This window comes from Chaetura pelagica, unplaced genomic scaffold, assembly GCF_000747805.2.
Source record: "Chaetura pelagica isolate M959 unplaced genomic scaffold, ChaPel_1.0 scaffold36, whole genome shotgun sequence".
NCBI lineage: Eukaryota > Metazoa > Chordata > Aves > Apodiformes > Apodidae > Chaetura > Chaetura pelagica.
Window position 1 is genome coordinate 222397 of NW_009953726.1, and position 21411 is coordinate 243807.

The following is a 21411-nucleotide window of genomic DNA, read 5'->3' on the forward strand; positions in this document are numbered from 1 at the left end:
CAGGAACCAGAAAAAAAACCACCTTGGTGAGAACCTGAGGTGAGAACAAGGTGAGAGAAAAAACACACCTTGGTAAGAACCGTTCATTTCCTACGACTGTAAGGACTTAACTAATGGTCCTGATCACCATGGCTTCCTTCAAAGAGAGTCATTCAGAGACACCTAATCCCCACATGAGTTGTGCTCTGGGGAGGTCTGTCTCCTTCTAGGTTGTCTTTTGGTACTTTGGCATTGCAAGGAATGAATCCAGGACTGAGCAACACCAGAGCCTACACCAGGAAGGTTCCTCTCTTCTGGGAATGCAGTCTCTCCCCTGGCAGTTGTCTTCTGCCACTCTTCAACCCACCTGCAACCTAACCTTGCTCTTTGACGGAACTCCTTGACACCCAATGTGCCTCCCAAGATGCTGACTCAGGAATGCTAACACCAAGCCTTTGAAACTCTGGTATTTCAAAATTATTTTTTCCCTCTCCCCATGACAAAGAAACTCAGTAGTTGCCATATTCCTTTGTTTATTTGCCTCCCAAGAAAGATACAAGCAATGTGCTGCACTGTTGGTCTGCTTGTCCATTCTGTCCTCATCTTTGCTTCCCACTGCAGATGGTCCCACCCACCTGGTGCAGAATAGGCAGAAGCCCATTTAAATTAGGGCTTGAATGTTAGTTGAAGTGACACACAGGCTTCTCAAAGGTCCTCCTGAGACCAAATGAATTTTAATTCATTGAGAGAGAAGTTTGTGAGCAAGCAAGAGAGAACTGAATGGGGCTGTGCTCTGCTACTCGGCACTGAGGTTGATATGGCAACAAAGGTTCTAAAAATGATGAAACGCAAATGATATTCTCCTGCTACATAAATAGCTGTGTCAAGTTGTTATGGAAACTGTCAAGTAAGCTGAGTTAAGAAGGGCTACTTTTTCTGCTCCCTTTTGCCAAGGCTTTCTGAAACAGTTTGTTCCAGCAGAGTACCAGGAAGGTACAAGTACCTACAAAAACTGGGTGATGCATTGATCAGAGAGTCTCTACAAATGAGTTGGGATGGCATTACAGCATCTGGCCTCTTAGGAGGCTGGGAAATTGAATTAAGAGCTGTACCTGTTCCTTTCCCACAACATACTGCTGGAAACCATGACCTGGTCTCACCAGAATCTCTTCCTAAAGATCTGGAGCATGGTACTCTGGGGAGACACTGTTGTGTGGGTAGACATATTTTTTTTTTCCTCAAGGCTCAGAGCAAACACTCAGGTGGGTGAAGGCCAGGGGGAACTGCAGTCACAGCTGTGCATACAGTAAAGCACTTTTGGGGCAGGCAGGTGGAAGAGGCTTCCATCAAGATGAAAAGGGTAATTCAGTGGGTTTTGAAACCAATGTGCCAGCTGTGAATTGGAGGGGACATCATGTATCCTTTGATGGGAAAATAAAAAAACGAAAATCAAAGCAAAAATGTTGAATTGCACCTTGGGCACCAATCTTTTGTCTTAAAGATATTCCAAGAGTAGATAGACCCAAAACATCTAAATCCTCTCTGAAGGATCCTTCTGTTCTTCAGCAGAGAGATTTCTCTGACATCTTCTTTTCAACCCCAGTCCCTATTGTGAGCTGTACAAAGGCATCACTTAAATTAACCTCTCCTTGTGAGAAACCCACTGCATTGTATTGTCAGACAGTGATTTTGAGATAATGCACTTGTTCTTGATTCATTTTAGGTCCTTAGGAATTTTCCAGTAATGAGATGCAACTTGATCTCTTTGAAAAGTACCAGACAGGTAAGTTAACCACTCACCCTATTAGTAGTGTCCTGTTATTGTCACTGCATCTGTCTAAGAACATAATTCAAGCAATATAACTGTTTATGGTATGCACAACCTTCTTATCTTTGTTGCCACTGATACAGCTATCTGGCACCTATCCCTCTCAACACCATCAAGATTAGAGTCAGAGGGAATGAGGTTGTTGAAAGGTTTTCCTTTCATATTTCCAAAGGCAAGATAGCAAAAAGACTTTTAAAAGGGTATTGCTGTGTTGATGTACAGTAGGTATTCAATCCCTATAAAAAGCTCTCTGTCATACATTCGATTCACCTTTCTAGAGCTTAGCAGTCAGCATGCAGAGTTATGCCACAAGGGGTTAGTGGAATGTACTTTGTTCCTGTGCATAAATAGCTAGGTTTCAATAAAGAGCATTCAAAAGTTTGCAGAAGTGAACAGGATGTTAAGAAGGAGAAATCCTTTTCCTCTGGAGCTGAGCAAAAATATAATAATTTAAAAAAAATAAAAATCACACACATGGAGGAAAGAAATAGGCAGCAAGTTAGCTTGGTGGCAGCATTACAAAAAGGGGCAAAAACAAGGGCAAGAAAAGTTCCCCTTTCTCTCTGGGAGCAAATTTTTGCCTTTATCCCTTTCGTCAAGAAAAATTGCCCTTTGCTTAGCAAAAGAACAGTGTGTATGCACAATGGGAAAAGCTTTATCACACGTTAAAATCTGTGCCCTGAAAACAATTTTTGAAAGCAGAATCAGTTGCTCAGAGCTCATGCTGGGATGCAACTCCAGCAGAGAAGACATGACCCAGCTCCAGGACAGAAGGGCAGTACAACAAGGTAGGTCAGGGGAAGGAGAGGACTCCTCCAGCTTCTCAGTGTTTCCTTGTGAAGTGAGAGATACTGTTCATGTCACACTTTGCTCAAATATGGCAGGCAGAGGAAACCACAGTCAAGGGCAAGGAGGACACTTTTGTGGCCCAGATGAGGGGTGCCAGCATGGTGGTCAGTCCCTCTGCCTCCCAGATCTCCATTTGTCTTGGTCATTTCAATTGTGAAGACCCAAATGATGGGTGCATGTTTCTGGTAGTGATGTCTGTGTCCTGTATTGTACAAATACATGAATAAGTAATGAAAAGTGATAAGGAAGAGGATCAGATGCTGTGGAGATGGGCTGCAGTAAAAAGACCTGAGATACATTAATAACCCAAATATTTCTACTGAGTCCTAAATGCTTCAGAAGAAAGGAGGGAATAAAACAGGACTATGAATGAAGCACACAGCTGGGAGAAGGAAAGGCTCCTGGTATATGGCTCCGAGCCAAGCAAGCAAGGAGGAGAGTGATGTGCAGACATCAGGGCAGCAGTACAAGGTGTTTTTAGGTCCATTTTATATGACAGAATGAGGGATCCAAAGAAATCCACAGAGCAAGTATCACCCTCTTAATTTGCAGGAAAATGCAATGTTCATCCTCCTCAGATGGCTACAGCCCTGGCAGGCAGCAAGAGAGCTAACTGTTCTACCTGCACCATGGTTGAGGGGTTTATGGTCACTCTGGTAGGATTTCAGAGGCTGGTGGCTGTCCCTCTCTCTCCTGGTGAAGGGTTCCTTTGCCCCTCTGCTGGCACGTGCACAACAGGCTTGTAAGACAGGAGCAGAGCCATGGAAAAGAGGCCACATGAAAAAGTGCACCAATTTTTCTTGCTTTTCTGCTGATTTGGTAAATAGGCTAGGACAATACTAGACCCAACCTTTTTTTGAAGGCATGAACATATCTAAGCTAACCTATGACTTCATATTCACCTGCCCTACTTTTCAAGGATGAGGTTCATGTAGGATTGTGGGTGCAGGTGATACATGGCATGACAAATGCTGTTTTTTTTAGCATTTATAGTATGATTTTAGAATGGGAACTAGCAGAGAGGATCTGCATGGTCTTATGCTTCTGAGACCTGAGAAACCAAGACCAGTGCTTCCATCTGGGGATCTGCTTTCAGGGATAAACCATCACAGAAAGAACCTACAGGACAGTGTTCAAAGGGCACTTAGCAACTGTACACCAGGGTTACGATTTTCTGTTTGGAAGAAGGCTCACTGTCTGAGCCATTCCTGACTATTAAAATGGGGAAGACTGTTAAGGTTAGTAACATACCTCTAAATGAGGACAACTCAGTTCTGTGTCTGCAGAACCTTGTACCTGCTTCTGCAGACGCAGAACTGCCGAATCAAACTGATCATTCACATTTTGTCTGTTATTTCAGGACATTTAAAAGGGAAACCTTGGTGGAACAGGAACTCAGCGACAATTCCTCAGAAGTCATATAGTTCTTAAGCAGCTCCTGGGTAAAATAAACAAACAAACCAGCTCCTACATCTCAAGGCACTATGCAGTGATTTTCCAGTCCTTTCCAATTGCTTCACATTGCGTGGGCTGAGCAGTGATCGGGAGCTCTTACATTTTAATGCCAAGTTTCACAAAGATCTTTCTCGATGTCTACTCCACCTTTGTTTCCTTTTTTCTTTGTGGTTTGGGTCCACCCAAACTCAGAAGCCAAAGAAAAGTGGATAGGCTGATTCAGTAGACTTTGCACTTGAACAGCTTCAGACATTTTTCATTCATTCCAATCCTCCTTGGAGGCATTTGTAACATTTTTGCCTTTTTTTTTTTTTTTTTTTTTTTTTTCCACAGCCTTACATGGATATACATTGCACTATCAGATAGGGTAAAACTAAGCATTAAAGAAGGCTTGTGCTTGTTCACATCTTCTAGGTGATGTAAGACAGAAGTATTGCTCTCAGCTCAGCTCTCTGTAGCTCTGCAGCCTCTCAGAGACTGCCCATGGCAACACCTCTTCTGCTCCCTGAGCTCTGTCCATTTCTTAATTTCTTGTTCTTCCTGGTGCCATTGTTTCTTCCTGACATCAAGATGCATGTTGCAGTTTCCTGCTGCTTTTATTCTCGCTCAGCCTTGCTCACTTCAACCTTTTATTTCTGAACTGAAGCATTCATTGGGTATGCTCTCCAGCATGCTTTGTGGTCATCCCTGGAAATGTGGTCTACTATCCCATAAACCTAGGGAAAGTTGGCCCTGGAGACCAGATCTATGATCTGTGCTATTTTCTTGCCTGCTGGGAGCTAAAATTTCCTTGTCAAGCCCTCCAGGGAGATACAGTACCTTTCAGAAATCTCCTCCCCTTTTTTCTTTTTCCCAACAGTGGAAATGCTTTACATACTTTGCAGATGTGTAAGGCTGTTACGTAAAGCATCACATGAAGGCAAAGTCTCTTGCAAATAATAAAACTGCAGGCTAGTTGAAACCGGCCCCCTTATTTCATTTTCCTTAACAAAATGTAAATCTACACCCACACAAACTATGCATGCTGGGAGCAAAACAGTTATTCCACATTCTGCGGCCAGGAGGGAGCCAACCTTGGTGAGGGGCAGCTTCTTGCCATGCTCCTTCTCCACTGAGCTCATGTTTCATTTCCACACCAGATTTGATCAGCCTGGGCATCAGTACAGGTGCTGGCAGAGGCACTGAGGTGAGGAAGTGGCTTTTTCTTCCATAAATTCTAGGCAGACTTCCTTGAGCAAGAGGCAGGGGGGTGAGAAGGTGCCTGCCCCATCCATAAATTCTAGGCAGCCTTCCTTGAGGATCTGCCCCCTCCCACCGTGGGCTTTGCAGATGTCGGCTGGAAAATGCTCAGCCTGTTTTCTTTCAAGCACTCTTTCACATGTCCAGGCAAACTTCCCACTGGATGCATAGCACTGACACAGGCATGGATGCTCGGAATAGGAGAGGGGCTTCTGTCCAGCTTATGCCCAACCTGGACCTTTTCCATTTCAGCTTCCCAGGTCTTGTGCTCTCTTCCCTCTTGGTTCTCACTGGAGTTGCCCGACTTTCATACTAGCTCTCTTTTCCACTGCCCCTTGGTCTGTTTTAAATACAGACTAATGATAATAACCATAACTCCCACCAGCCCCTCAAAAAAATCCTAGAAATCTAGGAGCAACACTTCAGTGGGCATCTCAAGAGCACTGCCAAAAAAATAACCAAGTCACAGGGCAACCTGCAGGATGAGACATTTCTCAATACAATATTCTAGGAAACTGTTTAACATGACTAGCTTCAATCAAATTAATTGTCTATTATTCAATTAAAAATAAGGAAGTAATAAGACAAAACCTTATTTAATTTCTTTCTGTCATCAGCCTGTGTAATCTGCAGTTTAATGAACCTGGTAGTTGTCTTCACATGAATAAAGAATTTTTCCTCAGGCCACCTACTCCAGTCATCACTGGAGGATGGGGAAATCTCAGCTCCATTAACAAAGGAGAAGTCCAAAGGTGCTGTTCTGCAGATGGGACAGGACAATTCCCCATTGCTATTAAAGTGCCTTAACTGGAAAGGGTGCATTTAGGCTTGCAGAGGGACAACATACCCCATTTTCTATGAGCAGTGACTTCCTTTTCTCGCACATCTTTTGTGACAATTCATTTCCCCTCCTTCTCCCAGAGGTGACCTGTTTTGTATGCAGCCGTTCCATAATTTGCTGCCAGATGCCAGGAACTGCAGTGTGGACAATGACACATGCTGGCCAATAGCTACACTGAGCACTGATGTGGTGACTCAAACCTGTTCTCCAGACAAACCGCACAGAAACCCCGAGCCTTGTGCTCCACAGAGAGCCTGTAAGAGGAGCACAGGATGTCTGCAAGCTGCTTCTCTGCTTCTCCCACCACTGGACACCAACTCAAACCCAGACTTAAGTTTCCCTGAAATTACACTCTTTGAGGCAATCTTAGAGAGCCCTTGTCTGCCTGGTTTTGCCTTATGTAATCACCAGCCAAGTCCCTTTCTCCAGCAGACTTAAAGAGCATAACATAAACAACTTCTCTGTATTTCCTGCACCGAATCATAATATTTCTGGTCCTGTTGGAGAAGATGAAGTTCAACCAATGGTCAGTGAAATTGGACTTGAAAAGATACAGCCAGAGGGACCCAGAAGAATATGGAAAGCTTAAATGGAGATTGTGCACCAGAGAATCTCACCTAATTCAGATGCTGATGGAGCTGGCAGTGACTGTTGCAGTATTTCTACCCTACTGCAGCAGAGAAACTGGTGGCTAAGGGTCAGCAGTCTCAAGAGTCTCTGCTCCATTTCCAACTCATTTCAACCATTTATGCATGTTTAATCATTTGCTCACTTGAATGTGCACACACACATTTCATTACATGCTTGTTGTGTGTGTCATTCCCCTGTGCTTGTAACCCCCTGTCAGTCATATGGACCATCCGGCCGCAGATGCTCTAGTTTGTGGAGGCTGTTGGCCCATAGAAGTGATCCTAAGCCTTTCACGATGCAAAAGCAAAGCCACAGCATTAACAGACTCCCTGGTGTGACAGCCCCAGCCTTCGTGGGGATCCATGCCCTTTCCTACCTCCCTTAGCCTTATATAAGGTTACTGCTCAGCTGCAGCTACAGTGACACTGGCTCCTTTGTGTGACCGTCCGGCTTTTGTGCCCCAGCCAAAATGCAACGCTAAACCCAGCAGGCCCACAGTGGCCAACTGTGAACATGTGGTTTCCAAAAGCCAGGTTGTATTCTGTTTCATAAGTTCTTGCAAGTGTCTACCTGTGGCTGGGGTAAGTCAAAGGCAAGGTGGGCTCACACTGGAGGTAGGTGTTGTGGTCCACTCAAGGTCAGCAGGACATACAGCACTGGACATGGGTCTCTGGGAGCATTTGATGGAGAAGTCTCACTTGCCAGCTGAGAGCTTTATGCTGGTGGATGGTAGGAGCCAGTCACTGCAGGATTTGTCTCCTATACCTTCACCATCCCCTGCTCCAACCCCACCTGGCTCAAGCAGCAAGAACCAGCATTTTTGGTGGGATATGGTGGAGAGGGGAAGCGGGAGCTGTGGCGACCCAGAGACTCTCTTTTCCCAGGCAAGTTGTTCTGGTAGGATCTGTAAGTTCCATTCCCTTGGCAGAAGTCTCTCTGCCACTGCAGCTCCCAGAAGGATAGGTCCAGGAGCCCAGGAAGCGCTTCCTCTCAGACCTTGAGGGTGAGCCCAGCCTGATGCAGTTACAGGTGTAGGAGGGACTGGGCCTTCCTTGTCCCTCACCACCAAAATAAATCAGAAAACAAAAGAAAACAAACTAAAAAAAAAGGAGGTGTGGAGAGCTTGCTTGTGAAGCCAGGATCCAAGTCAGAGGAGAGAGGTCAGAAGATTCCCCATGAAGCAATCAGAAATCAAGGGAGCAGATGATAAACTGGCCAGTGTTCCTCTGAGTCAGCGTGAGCTCTGCCCGCCCGCCCAGCTCTCCGGCGTCTGAAGCTGTGCAAATAAAGATAATGTGATATGACATCCTGCTAGGGAGCTCGCTAACTGGTCAAGGAGCAGTCGGAACGAAGCTCTGCTGTGGATTTTGGTGCTGGAAATGCCATCAGCAAAGGTGGTCAGCACTGTGGGTGGGGGGTATGTCCTCCTGCCCAGGGTGCAGGTTTTGCAGCAGCTGCCAGCGGGGTGGGCAAGTGCTGAGCATCAAACCTCGACCTTCCTGGTGTTTGGTGTGTGCCCGAGGGGAGGCTCAGGCAGCCCCTCCAGGCTGCTGCAGGAGGAGAAGGGGCACTTTTGGGTGCACAACAGCGCCAGTTTTGGGGACGACTGCTTTCCAGGGACAAAACCCCTTCCCTGCAGCCTGTTGTTACAGACGATTATGGTAGTGGCTGGTCTGCAGACTCTTCTGCAGCACACCATGCACAGCACCACCAAGCACACTGCTTTTCTAAAGCAGTAGGGTCCTGATTCACAAACCAGGCTATTTTTAAAGGAAATTGGTGTTTAGTCACAAGCTCAGCTGTGTTGGTCTTTCCTGACAGCTACAGTGAGATGTTGGACTCAATGACCTTAAAAATCTTTTCCAACCAAAATTATTCTATGAAACAATTCTGTGTAGCTGGTGAGTTCCTCTGTGAGGTGTTCAACAGAAATTTTGGTTATAAGTCACACATCTGAGAAACCATTTCCCCAGCTTTTAACCAAAAGGGGAGGCTGGTAAAAGCTATCAGTCAAGAACTGCAGCTCCAAAAGCCTTGTGCCCCAGGGCCACTCCAGTTATTGTACCCAAGTCCAACCTCAGCCCTGGCCCAAGCCAACCCCCCCAACCGCAGCACCTCAAGCAGCAGAGCAGAGCAAGATTTAGGATGTGTAATGCCAACTCATTTCTGCTTGTTTCCAGTTTGGTGTGATTGTGAGTATCTCCTTTAGCAATCACCTGATTACTGTAATTTTGGTCTAAAGCATGTGACTCCAGTTACCTTCTCTGAATTAAGATGTGTATGACAAAGTGTAAGAATTTTTTGTGTGGCCCAGAAAAGCTTATTCTTGACTGAGAATGACTTGACACCTTTCTGGATAGCAGTACTACATGTCTCTTGGTTTGCCCAGTGGGAAATGTACATTATCAGTAAGCTAGCATGACATATCAAATTCTGCTCCCTGAGTAGAGCATATTAAAATGCCATTTTTACATCCCAAATTATATTTCATTATGCAGTCAGTCACAATTTTGACAGTAGCAGTGCACAGAATGCATCTCATATGCTAACTAAGCCAGACTATTTTTTTTGCAATTTGCTGAAAAAATATTATGGTATATCTAGGACATAACTTTTCATCAGCATCAGGGATGTAGTCTGTGATCTTTGTTTTGGGTGCTGCTCTTAATTGTGCACTCTGTTCAAGGTGGAGTGACAGACATTTCACCCAAGGTTACTAACGATCCATCCCATGTTATGAAATTTCATCAAATTTACACAAAACCCCATAAAAATACTTGCTTATCTATCTAACACATAGTTGGACAGGATGATTGTCATAGGTCCCTTCCAACAGAAGTATTCTACAATAACAATTTGTTAACTCAATAGCTTGTTCTCATGGTAGATGACACATTTTTCCAGATGGATTTTAAAATTTCTAAGTATTTTTTTGAAGAAAGAGAAGAAAAATCTATAAGCTACGGTTAGAGATGAGTCTAAACCATATTGAAAACCTTTTTGTCTGTAGAGGGAGAAGTGCAGTTTAGAACAGGGCAGAGCAGAGAGCATTTATCTGCAAATGTGAGAGATTGCATTAACTTAATTTTCTTGAGCTGGTCTCACAGCCTGTGCTGTTTACTCAGTCAGGAAGGGAGAGGTACAAAGTGTCACCAGACTGCTTGGTATGGGCAGCAGTAGGACAAGCTGTGGCAGCTGGGAAGTGACATATAATTGCCACCAACTTTATGACATTGTTTTTCTGTATTCCAACCAGCCCAGCTGGAATGGGTATAACCTGCATCCAGATCCAGCAAATGCTACTTCTTAGCATCATAGGAGACAAAATCAGGATCCAGGTTGTGCTTCAGGTGGCTCCCAAACCTTTGCTTTTAATACTGCTTTCTGGATCCTGCCTGTAATTCAGGACTGCCTGCAGCCCTCCCTGAAATGGCTTCCCTGTGTCATCTGTCCCCATTCATTTCTCCCTAGTTTGGCCTGGAGGCAGCCCAGCAGGAGCTTGTGTACCTGTTTTGGGTGTCCATCAAGCAGTTCATTCCTGGTGCTATTACCTTTCCCAGCCACCTCCTGCTCCTGGCTCTTAAGCAGCATTTTGATCTCTGATCAGTACAGCAGAATAGATCAAAGATCTGTTTAAAAAGCAGTTTGATATTAATACATGGCTGATGGAGATGGCACGTAGTGTGCAGGGGGTAGCAGATACATGTCAAAGGTCAGAGGACACCGAAAACCCAAACCCCATCTACCCTCTGCTCCCTCTTCCCAGGCACCAGCACAGCACCTACTGCCAGCTCTGCTTTCATCTTGGCTCGTGGCAGGCCAGCAAAGCATGATAAGAGATAATTAGTGATTAAATCGCAACCTTTTATCTTGGTAAACGACAGTTACTTCCTTGTAGGCTCTACCTGCGTTGACAATGAACGTTCAGAACAAGTTGAACAAATCTGTTTACTTTGATCCTGAACAAAAACCTGGGAGAAGCTTCCCAGTCCTTAGGCAAGGCAGGGTGGCAGATTCTGGCAGCTTGGGCTCCACAGCCCCTGGGAGCCTCCAGTGAGAAGTTTCTGCTGGAAACGGACGCACACCCGAATTTCTTCCTCCTCCAGGGCCGCTCAGCAGCAGAGGGCAGTAGCTCAGCATGATGCTCCTTCCACTGCAGGCAACGACTTCTCCTATCAAGGCAGTTTTTCCTACAGGATTTTGCAGCCTCCAGGTAGCTGTGCATGCTATTAACGTCAATCACGCCTTTTAAAATCAATCTGAATGTCCTCTGCAGGAAAGGAGGAGTGCTTTGCCTGTTTCCCCAGCCTCTCGCCAGGCACGCACGGGCAGCAATGGGTGCACGCCGCTGACTCACTGCTGCAGGTGACTCGGTGCCTCCCGGGATGTGGAGGTGGCACAGAGGGATTTTAAGGCACCATGTGGGACGTGAAGGGTGGAGTGAGCATCCTGGGAACGGAGTCTGAAGAGTCAGACTGGCTGTTGTTGCTCATTAGGCTTCACAGTGGATGTGGATCCCACACGAGAGGCCAGTGGGCTGTCTGCGTGGTGCGGGGAAGGCTTTCAGTAAGTCCCTTGTGGTGCTCCTAAGTCCTTGGCCAGTGCTGGCTTCTGCAGGGTCCTGGATGTCGGACTGGCAATAAAACCAATTCCTATCCTTCTCAAGGGTACCTTCTAGTTAGTCAGAGTACCCAGACCTTACCTCAGCAGCATAAAAAACCCCACCCTATTTGCAGCACTCTTCCTTTTGGATACTACGGAGTGACCCTAAAGCCAAAGACACAGCCTCATCTAGAAAAACATGCAGGGGTACAAAAATATGGTTCCCTCTATCAGTCTCAAAAGCCTCTTCAGAGGCTTCAGAAACCCCAACAAAGAGAAGTGAAATAAATCATGGAAAGCTGTGATGAACCCCACCCTGAAAATACCAGGGTATGCACGACTGGGGCAGGGAGCCATAAACCCAATGCACATGCAGCAACATGGCAGGCGGGTGCTCACGGCCACATTTACACAATCCAGTGCAGGTATGTGAGTTATTGCCTAGTGCCCTCCTTCTTCTCCGAGACACAGTCAAAGAGCTGCACAAACACGTTGAGGGAGCTGCAGGTCATATCTTTACCTGCTTTGGCAAGCTCAGCTCAGCCATTAGCTGGGTGAAAGCTCTGCCCCAGAGCAGGTCGTGGGAGCTGCAGCTGGCCCAGGTAGTGCCTGGTCCCCGAGTGCCAGCACGTGGGCTTGTTTCCCAATGCAGCTCCATGAGCCATAGCTCACCCCAACCCCGCCTTGGTTCCTGCAAGGCCACGGTGCCTGGAGGCTGCTGGCTGCCACCCTGTGCAGGAGAAAGAGTCATAAAGGGCCACGGGAGCCTCCAGCCCAGAACAAATTGGCAGGAGCACCGTGTTTCCCTTGCCTCTGCAGCACCTGGTTGCTCTGCAGACCCAGGCAGACCCCCAGGAGGGCTGGCACTTGCTACCCCACCCCATTTCCAAAGGGTTGGAGAAATCGTGGGCAGTGCTTGCTGCAGCCTCCCAAGAGTCTGGCTTTTCCGTGTCTGCAGACATCTTCACTGTGTGCCCTGCTGTCAGTCTGCGTGCTGAACCTATAACCTTGCACCAGACCTTGGTCTTTCCTGCCCGCTGCCAGCCCAAGAAACAAACACTACAGGAAGGAAAAGGCCATCACACTGCAGTGCTTCCCTCTCACTGCCGCAGGGGAACACCCAGAGACAGGCCCATCCCTGCACTGCAATCCCCTCTGCAGGCTGCTCCAAAGGCTTTGCATCCAGACTTTCCGACTGCAGGCACTTGCACCACATACAGAAATGCAGCATTTATTTTTAACCTAAAAGGAGTCACCCAGGGTAGAGTTTCATACAGAGACCCTCAGAGCATTCAGGCCGGATCAGATTTTTAAAGATGTTAGCACGTTGTAAATCAATACATTCCTCATCTGCTTTCTTCACTGCTGTTAGAAGAGCAGGTCCATCCAGCGCCATGAGGTTCCAGACGCAGTTTAAGTACCATCAGGATTTGCCAAAGGACATTTTTGCAATCTCTAAAATACCAGAAGTAAATGGGTTCTCACCAGCCAGATTGTCTCAAGGGGTTTCTTGTCCACTTGGTCCCTGCAGTGCAGGTGGTGTACCTGTGTACAGAGAGCACCCAATCTGGTATGAGAAACATTTAGCTCTGGACACCTAACCCTGAAACTACTGAAGTCAATAGAAAGATTGAGGATCACCCCAGGCAATCTTCTCCTCCATTACAGGAGGATGTCACAGCACTGCCCTGTGTCAAAGAGCCACTGGTGTTGTGAGGTGTGACTGGGGGCATGTAGCAGCTCAGTGGCAGAGACTCCAGTTCCCTTGCACCACACTGGGAGCACTGGTGTGCAGAAAAATGTCCCCAGCCAAATGTCCCCTGCCACAAAAACATTTCAGAGCCTCACATGGTGGAAGGAGGGACTGGAGTCTTGTGCAGAGGAGAAGAATCAAGGCATGAAGTGAAGCAGGAAGAGATCACTTTCTGGATGGCCCAGAAACTCCTAGAGCTGAGACCTGGGTCTTGATCTCATTCTGCTCAGAGGGGCGGAGACTGGAATTATCCTGGTACCAAAGCAGCCTGTGGCACAGACCTGCAGCAAATCCATCTGGATTGCCAGTCCTGTGGTGACGACTTCAAGGGCAGTCTTGGAAGAGGAAACCAGCAGTCCCGGTTGTCCGTAGTGATTATAAGAGCTGGAGAAGGTATTGATCGTAAAGATTTAAAGAGGAGGATTTGGAATTTTCTAGCAGTTAATAATCCCCAGGCACTACCTGTTGCTTGCTCTGTAGATGGCAGCACAAGGAAACCAACCAACTTTGTGACTCCGTGCATGGCAAGTACCTAAGTCTGTCATTAACAGGGTCAGTGGAGGGAGTTGTTTCAGCTGAGACTTGAACCACTTTCAATTTTTAACAGTTAGGAAAACAAGAAAGAAGCCACGGCTGCAAACAAGCACTAAAAGTAACACACAAAGAAACAGAGGTCCTGTGTCATGTAGAGATAGCCTTCAGCTCATAAAAACCCCAGTGGTTACCACATAACTTCAGATCAAGAGGAGAAAGCCATCTGAAGAATTTTATTAAGAGTCTGTGTTCTTTTGGGCACAAAGCTGACCTTTATTCTGTGTTTAAATAGCAAATAGGGATTCCTTGTCTCAATCTCCAAATGTTTTTGTAAAAGAAGCTGCTATGGCAAAATTTATCAAATCACAACATGTGCTAAAGAACTTGGAATTTCCATTTGAAGAATGTGGGTAGCTAATAGTTCCCAATCACCTCCTCTGTGTATCTGCCCTGAAATAATGTGGTAACATCATGATAAAGCTTGGCTTTGCAATTTAAAACCATAAATACACCCTCCTGTAGATATATAGAGCTTTTGTTTTCCTTCCATGGAACGCATTTGAGAGGGAGCCTGGAGGGACCTTCCTCTCGTGAACTCCCAGGGCTGCTATTTCTGAGCACTGATTTCCTACTTGGGATGTAGATCTTGACCTCCATGCCCCCAGCCGACTGGTTTGCATAAACAAAAGAGCATCGCAAAGAAGCCAAAGCCGGATGTACCTACAGCAAATAAATCTCTTCCTCTCTGACAAACAGAGAATGAATTGACCTCTTGCACGTCATGTCTGGTTGTCTGACCAAAACTGTCAGTCACAACTTTCCCTCTGGAAGCCTTGGATGAGACAATAGATAAAAGGGACATAAAAGTGACATCAGTAAGACTAAAACAATGAATGACAGGATTTCCTCTACCATCCCCATTACTTGATTCCTACAAGTTTTCCAATCAAGGCTGGTCAAATCCTAGACAGTGTCTGTGTGCATTGGATTCATCCATGGCGAACTAATAAACCATTGCCTGTCGCTCCCTCCCTGTGTCCCAGCCCCATTTTTTGCACTCGTTTTCTGGAAAGAGTCCAGAGACCAAGTTGACTGACATGAACAGTTAAGCTGGAGTGAATTTTAAAGCAAACATCTGGGATCTCTGCAAACAGGAAATCCACCACACTTCTGGGCTGGAAACACTCGTAGCTGAGAACTGGGTGCTTTATGCACTGGGGCTGTGAGATCCCTGGAAGACACCCTGTAATCCATATATCCAACCAAGCCCTTGCAGTTCTCCTCAAGTTTCAGATGGTGAATCCTAGAAGCACAACACTAAGAGTCATGCCACAAATTACGCAGGAATTACTATATTGTGAGTCATGAGAAATTAATCTGTGAGTACTGGACATTGTCCCTGGATAATCTGGCCATGCCCAAACTAGGGGGGATGTGAACTCCAAGGCAGAGCATATGTTCTTTCCAGCCTCCAGGAAGGGGTTGTTCCCTGGTGAACTGGGGAGATGGATAGGGGTATTGTGCATGGACAGCCCTTCTCCCCACACTGATCTTGGGACTGAGGAGGAGGGAGCTTGTCAGTCCTGTGTGTGAGCAATGATGTAGCTGCAATCACTGACTGGGTGATTTAGTGTGAGCCGTTTGCTCAGCTTTACTGACAATGTGACATGAGACAAAATGTCACAGACAATTCCCTCCCAGTAAGATTTTCAGCCTCAGTCACAGACAGCCATATTTTCTGGCACACATCAGCTGGTGCTATTGGACCTGGCGTATTTATGTCAGCTAAGACTCTGGCCCAGTAATCTCCCTAAGATAAATATACATATATGAATATCAATCACAAAGCTCTCAGGAAGATTCACAGTTTGCAAGATCAATATGCAGGGCAGCCCACAATGAGTAACACCTTCTTGTGGGTCATGAATTGGTGGTGTGGGATGTTAAGAGTACAAGTGCTGCCTTTTAGATACCAGCTGAGGCAGTGAGATCTACTTCCAGCCTTCCAGTCACCTGTGAGATGTGAAAATACAGGATAGCATCCTCCACATGGACATAGCACAGGACTAAGCAATCCCTGCCAAAGCCTTCTTCCAAACTGCCCTGGTAATGGGGAAACTGAAGCAGCAGCTGCTACCACAGAGAAGACTGTGGTGGTGGGGTCTGCCCAGGACTTGTCCCCATCCCTTTCATCCTGGGTTGTTCCAAGAGATGCAGAGATGTTGAGAGAGGGGGCTGGGCTCCTGGGTGTACACTGAGATCAGTTCTCACATCTGGGCTGACCTACTGCATTTGTGGAAATCCAGGCTAATTTGAGCCTCGTTGGTTCATGTGGGAATGATTCTTGGAATGCACATGTGTGTCATTTTTGTCCTTTTTTAAGCCCTGTCACATTCCAGTCTTGTGAAGAAACAGCATGTTGGGAAGGAGAGCTCTGCACCATCGACCAAAGCAAAGAGAGGGCTGGCATGCTGCTGGGAGATACCAAATCTTCTCTGGTTTTCAGTGCAGACTGGAAACAGGTTATTTTGATCCAGATGATAAACTGGGAACCCCAACCTAAAGCTCTGAAGCTCACATCTGAAATCCTCAATCCCTATGTCTGAAAATGATGTGCATTTCTGTGAAAAAAAGTGTTGTGTTTCAAATTTGGAGGTGATGGAAGTGAATTCCTGGTAGTCACAGTTGCTTTATGTAGCACATGCATTTATTTCCACCCTTCCCATTCTTCTTCTTCAAGGGCCAACAGCTTTCCTTTGGAAAGGTCCTGCTGAGTCCTGCATGGGGGATAACTGAGTTGTTTGGTACGGATGAGCCATGAGCTGCAATCAGTTGCCTGGGAAGATCCCAGCTGCATCCTTTGGACTTTGCATGTGCTTCTCCACATGCAAACTGGTTCCACTTCTGCCCTCCAGCCCCTGCTTGGTTTGCTGAAGTGGGGAGGTAGGAGGTGGGGAGGGAAGAGGAGGAGGGAGGGAAAAATATAAGGGAAAGACAAAGACTTCACCCTAATTCCAGGTCAACTGCATCAGCAACCTTCTGTTTTTATGGATCTTGAGCTTAAGAATTCTTCCCACCATCAAGGAGGTTCCTGGTGTGACAGAGAAACCCACAGGCTGTGTGCAGGAAAGTCTCCTTGTGCTGCCATTCAGTCAGCTCAGTGCTCCATGAAGAGTTTCCCTGGCAGCAGTGAGCACTGGGTAAGGATTAGGAAGGCTTCAGATGGTAGGGAAGCATCTCATCCGTTTGGTGGTTTGGATGTTGTTTTAAGAGCAGTACAGTCTCTTGTTCTGCTGCCCCAGTGGTCATGTCCCAGTGTGGGCCTCAGGTTTATTCTGTCAGAAAGGGTTGGAGAATAGACCCTCAGGCACCAGCTTGTTATCTACACAACATGTCTGTGGGAAGGGAAGTGCTGTTAGCCCTTACAAAACAAAAAAACCCACACCAACACAAAAAAAACCCATCAAAAATTAATGTGGGGTGACAGACAGGCAGATTAAGGCTCCAAACCCTAAAAGGAGATAGATAAAAATCAAAAGGAGGCAAGGAAAAGGGCTTTCCCAGGGGTGACAGAGGTAGAAATTATTCCCAACATCCTAGTTGTCTCTGGAAGATTTGCCAGCCCCCCGACCACTCACTGTCCATGGGTTGAAACAGTCTGAAAAGACCCCTGAGAAGAGCAGTGGGGTGACAGGCTGCTCCCCCATGTGTCTTAGGATGCAGCTCAGCAAGTGTTGTATCACACTGGGCTAGAAATCACATTTGCTTGCTGAGTTCCTCAGATAAAGCAGCAATAATATCTCAGTAATTTTCCATCCATCCATTCGGTCTCATACACTCAGCATTTACTATCATCAACTTTATTGTCTCTCCCAGTGCAAACAGCCCCACAGCACACCCTTTATCTTCACCTCCTTATCTCCAGGCTTCCAGGCTGGGGGAACCCTCTGGAAAAAGTGAGATTTTTCTCAAAGAGAAACACGATTGCAGGCAGTTCACTTCAGATAGGCCCTAATACTCCTCCTTCTTGTAGTGGGGAGGCAACCCCATTAGAAACCCATTTATTTAAGTGGAATTCTTCAACAGCTGGGAAAAAGCCCATCCTGCTGCTGAAAGTGTGGGAGATTCACATGAATCCAGCCAGCAGAAAGCAGGGGAGCCATATGGCCAAACAAAATGGACACTTCTCTGCATTACCTGTTGTTTATTCTGAGCAGGGCTTTCTGATAGCAGTTCTCCCTGATCAGTTGCTCCCTTCCTAACAGTGCTACACACACTAGCAACCATAAGACAAGAGGACACCTAGCATTTTTTCCAGATAAAAGTAGAATCCAGGGCACATGGGGCCAGAAAACATTTCTAGAAGATGTAGTCAAATGGTGCAGAAGCTTGTCCTGACCACTGCTGGTGGCAATGAGGGTTTGGGAAAGGACAGCAGGCACTGCTACACAGTCCATGCTCAGAGCACAGCTCACTGGACATGATGCTCATGGTGCAGTTTGCACTGCTCTACATGCTGGAAATTGTAACAAGCACTCTATCTGTTTAGCTCAGTTTCTTTAAAAAGTCATTGAAAAGTATTCGGAGAGGCCAAAAGAAGCCTTGACTTGAAAGAGGAAGTGTGGATTGGAATTCAGAATACTTTCACTAAGCTAAGTCTACATGTGAAGCATGATTTAAACTGAGATATTTGTTGCCTAACTCAAATGCTTGTAGTGACAGTTACAGTAACCTCTGGCACCAGGGAGAAGATCACATCCCACTAACACCAGCTCTAAACAACAAAATACATGCCAGTTGAAAAGTTAACACGCAACTGGCATTATCTCTGTTTTCTATCCAGGCTGTGCCAAGATACTCTTTCTTCATGAAGACTTGATCCAGCTCAATTTAGGGGGAAAAAAAAAAAAGGGAAGTCAATTCTCTGAATCTGAATTCTAACACTTGGCAAGCTGCACCCTGGTGAGTATACTTCTCTAAGCAGGACATGTCTTGTTCGCTGGAAAAGCTTAAAAACCAACACCTCAGGCTGCATTATTGCAGGAACTTTTCATCACAAGGGAGCAGTTTCCTGAAATCACACAGTGAAAAGAGTGCAGGAAGTTATGAAGTTTTTCTTTGATTCTACTCTGGGGAAAATACCTTCTGCAGGTTGTGGAACCTTGTTGGAGGGGATGCTTTGACCAGCTTCTGTATTTGGAAAGTCTGTGATCAAGCCAAGCTTAAAGGCTGAAAACATCCTCAAGGTCTAGAGCAGAGCAGGACCCCTAGGATCAGATCCCATGGAAGCAGAGCTGTCATGATGGGATGCCAAGAGGTGCTATATAAATATGCCATTTCCAGTGATTCACTCTTCCCACAGATTCTTGTCTGTGCCATGTTTCTATTAGTGTTATAAGCAATTTGTGGGTGAGATGGTGTTTTACCAAGGACAATATCTGTGAATCAACACTTTCTCCCATCCTGCTAGTTTGAGAACACGTAAAAGAGATGTTTGGATACAAGACACTTTTTGTAGCTTCTCCATCTGCTGGATGGTGTGACTGCTGAATTCTCACTTTCCCAAACCAAACCTTTTTTCTTATCTGTACCGTGGCTCTGCCTAGAAGCTCCAGCTGAAACTCAAGTGGTGGTTGTGCTGGATGCCATACACAAACATGTCCCAGGTGATACCTCAGTGAGAGCAGGGACCAGGCTAATGCTTATTTGCAAACCCTCCTCTGTCTATCACCCCCCCACACTTTTTGGAGAAAACACCCCTGTTGCTTGTCCTCCACATTCCCAAATGAGAACTTTCAAAACTGTCTGACTTTGTGGCTCCAGATGAAGCTGTTGCTCTCAGCAAGTACAGACAGACAGAGCAATTGCCATAGCAATAGAAGTTATGTGTGAAATCCCTGGGAACCAGTCCTCCTCCCCTACCCATTTAGGTCCCTGTTCAGATTTCTCTCCTTTTTTCTTTTTTTTTTTTTCCCCTCCAAGGTACCAGTATCAATTAATCCCTTGAGCTGAACACCTAGGGAGATGCTTTGAAAGCAGCCAGTCAGGTTACAATAGCATGTCACCAATTACCACAGTGGCGGGACAACTTTGTGGAGCATCATATTGGAAAAACGGATCCTGCTGGGTCTTGGGAAAGTCTTAATAAGGCAAATTGAAAGAGAGATGATAGTGAGAGGGTTGCAGCCTGCATTTAGGACCTTAAGGGCATATCCCAAATTCATTTCTGATCAAATCTGCACTGGACTATTTGCTTTTTGAGGCGCTAAGTCAACAGATGTGCATCAAAACAAATTAAAACCATTTAACATCAAGCTGCTAATGGTTAGAACCACACAAAATAATGCAGGCTATTAACCCCATTATAAGGAGCTCATTAAAACATGAATTACCAATTAGGTTACTTAGGAGTTCCATTAGGCGAAACACAAGCACCAGAAAAACCACTGAATATTTGCCAGTTGCTGGGTGCAGCACACTGTGAAGACCAATGACCAAGGAGATGTGTGCAGCTGGGGCAAGCTGGCAGAATTGCTGAGGGATGCAGCAAAGCCAAACTGCCTTAAACCAGAACAGGATCAAGTTCAGACATCTCATGAACTCGACTCGGACCTCGAGGAGTCGCATTTCATGCAGTGAGGACTGGGAGTTTCATCACTCTTCTGGGTTACAGATACCAGTGCTAGCACTCATATTCAAGTTTGGATTGACATTTAGCTTCCCTTCCAAACAATGCTTCCTTTGGGTTAAAAGGGTCATTTTTAAATGCCTTCTGGACATGACAGTCAGCCTAAAACTTACCAAGAGCTTTTTATGTGGTAGACTCTCACAAGAGGGACATTTAAGCATGACCTTGCACATCAGCATCCTCAAAATGCTTTGGAGGAGTTTTACTACTGAAGTCTGTTCCCTGAGTTCCCTATTTCACACAGCTCTCGGGTTTTAACTTATTCTTTCCAGGTACTAGCACGTTTATGTCTTCTGGAGGGAGCTGGCAGCCTCCCAGAGCTTGCTTTGCTTTATATATGTAAAAATATATTTTCCCCAACATGCTGAAAATGGCTTGCACAGAGGAGATCTTTAAGGTGTGTTTTGTTGCTTCACAGAAGCAGCACAGTAAAGTGCTTCTGCTGAAATTGCCAGCTCCCAAATGGCAAACTGCTTGCTTTCCCACTCACACTTCAGTGAATTTCAGGTATCACTGGAGGCTCTGAAATGCAGCAAGTGCACTGCCTGGGTGTAGAGGGACAGAGACAGAAATTGGCATCAGTTCTGTTTTACTTCTACACTTAACTCTCACACAGCCCAGGCTTGAGCTGAATGGTCCAGAGCAGACTTTTAAAGATACCAAGCATGGGACAGAGATTTAAAAGTTTCATGTTTAAGCAAAAAAACTTAAAACAAATTAATCTGAGTTTTTCCTTCTGAGGGCAGGGAAAGCCCCAAAGCAGCAGGCATTTCTCCAGGTGGGAGAAGGAAGAACTAAGATGTTCCAGGAAAGGCTGGGGTGATGCCTGAGTGCAGGAGGAGGGGTCTATGACAGACATAGTTTCCTGAAGCTCTCTGAAAGCAGCCAAAAGGAGCACTTTTTCCTCCAGAAAGGATCCAACATTGACCCTGGATGGACAACAGCTGTGATAAAGCCCTCCTGTTCCACAGCTGAAGCTCTATACCTCAGGGACAACACCATCTGGGATGATC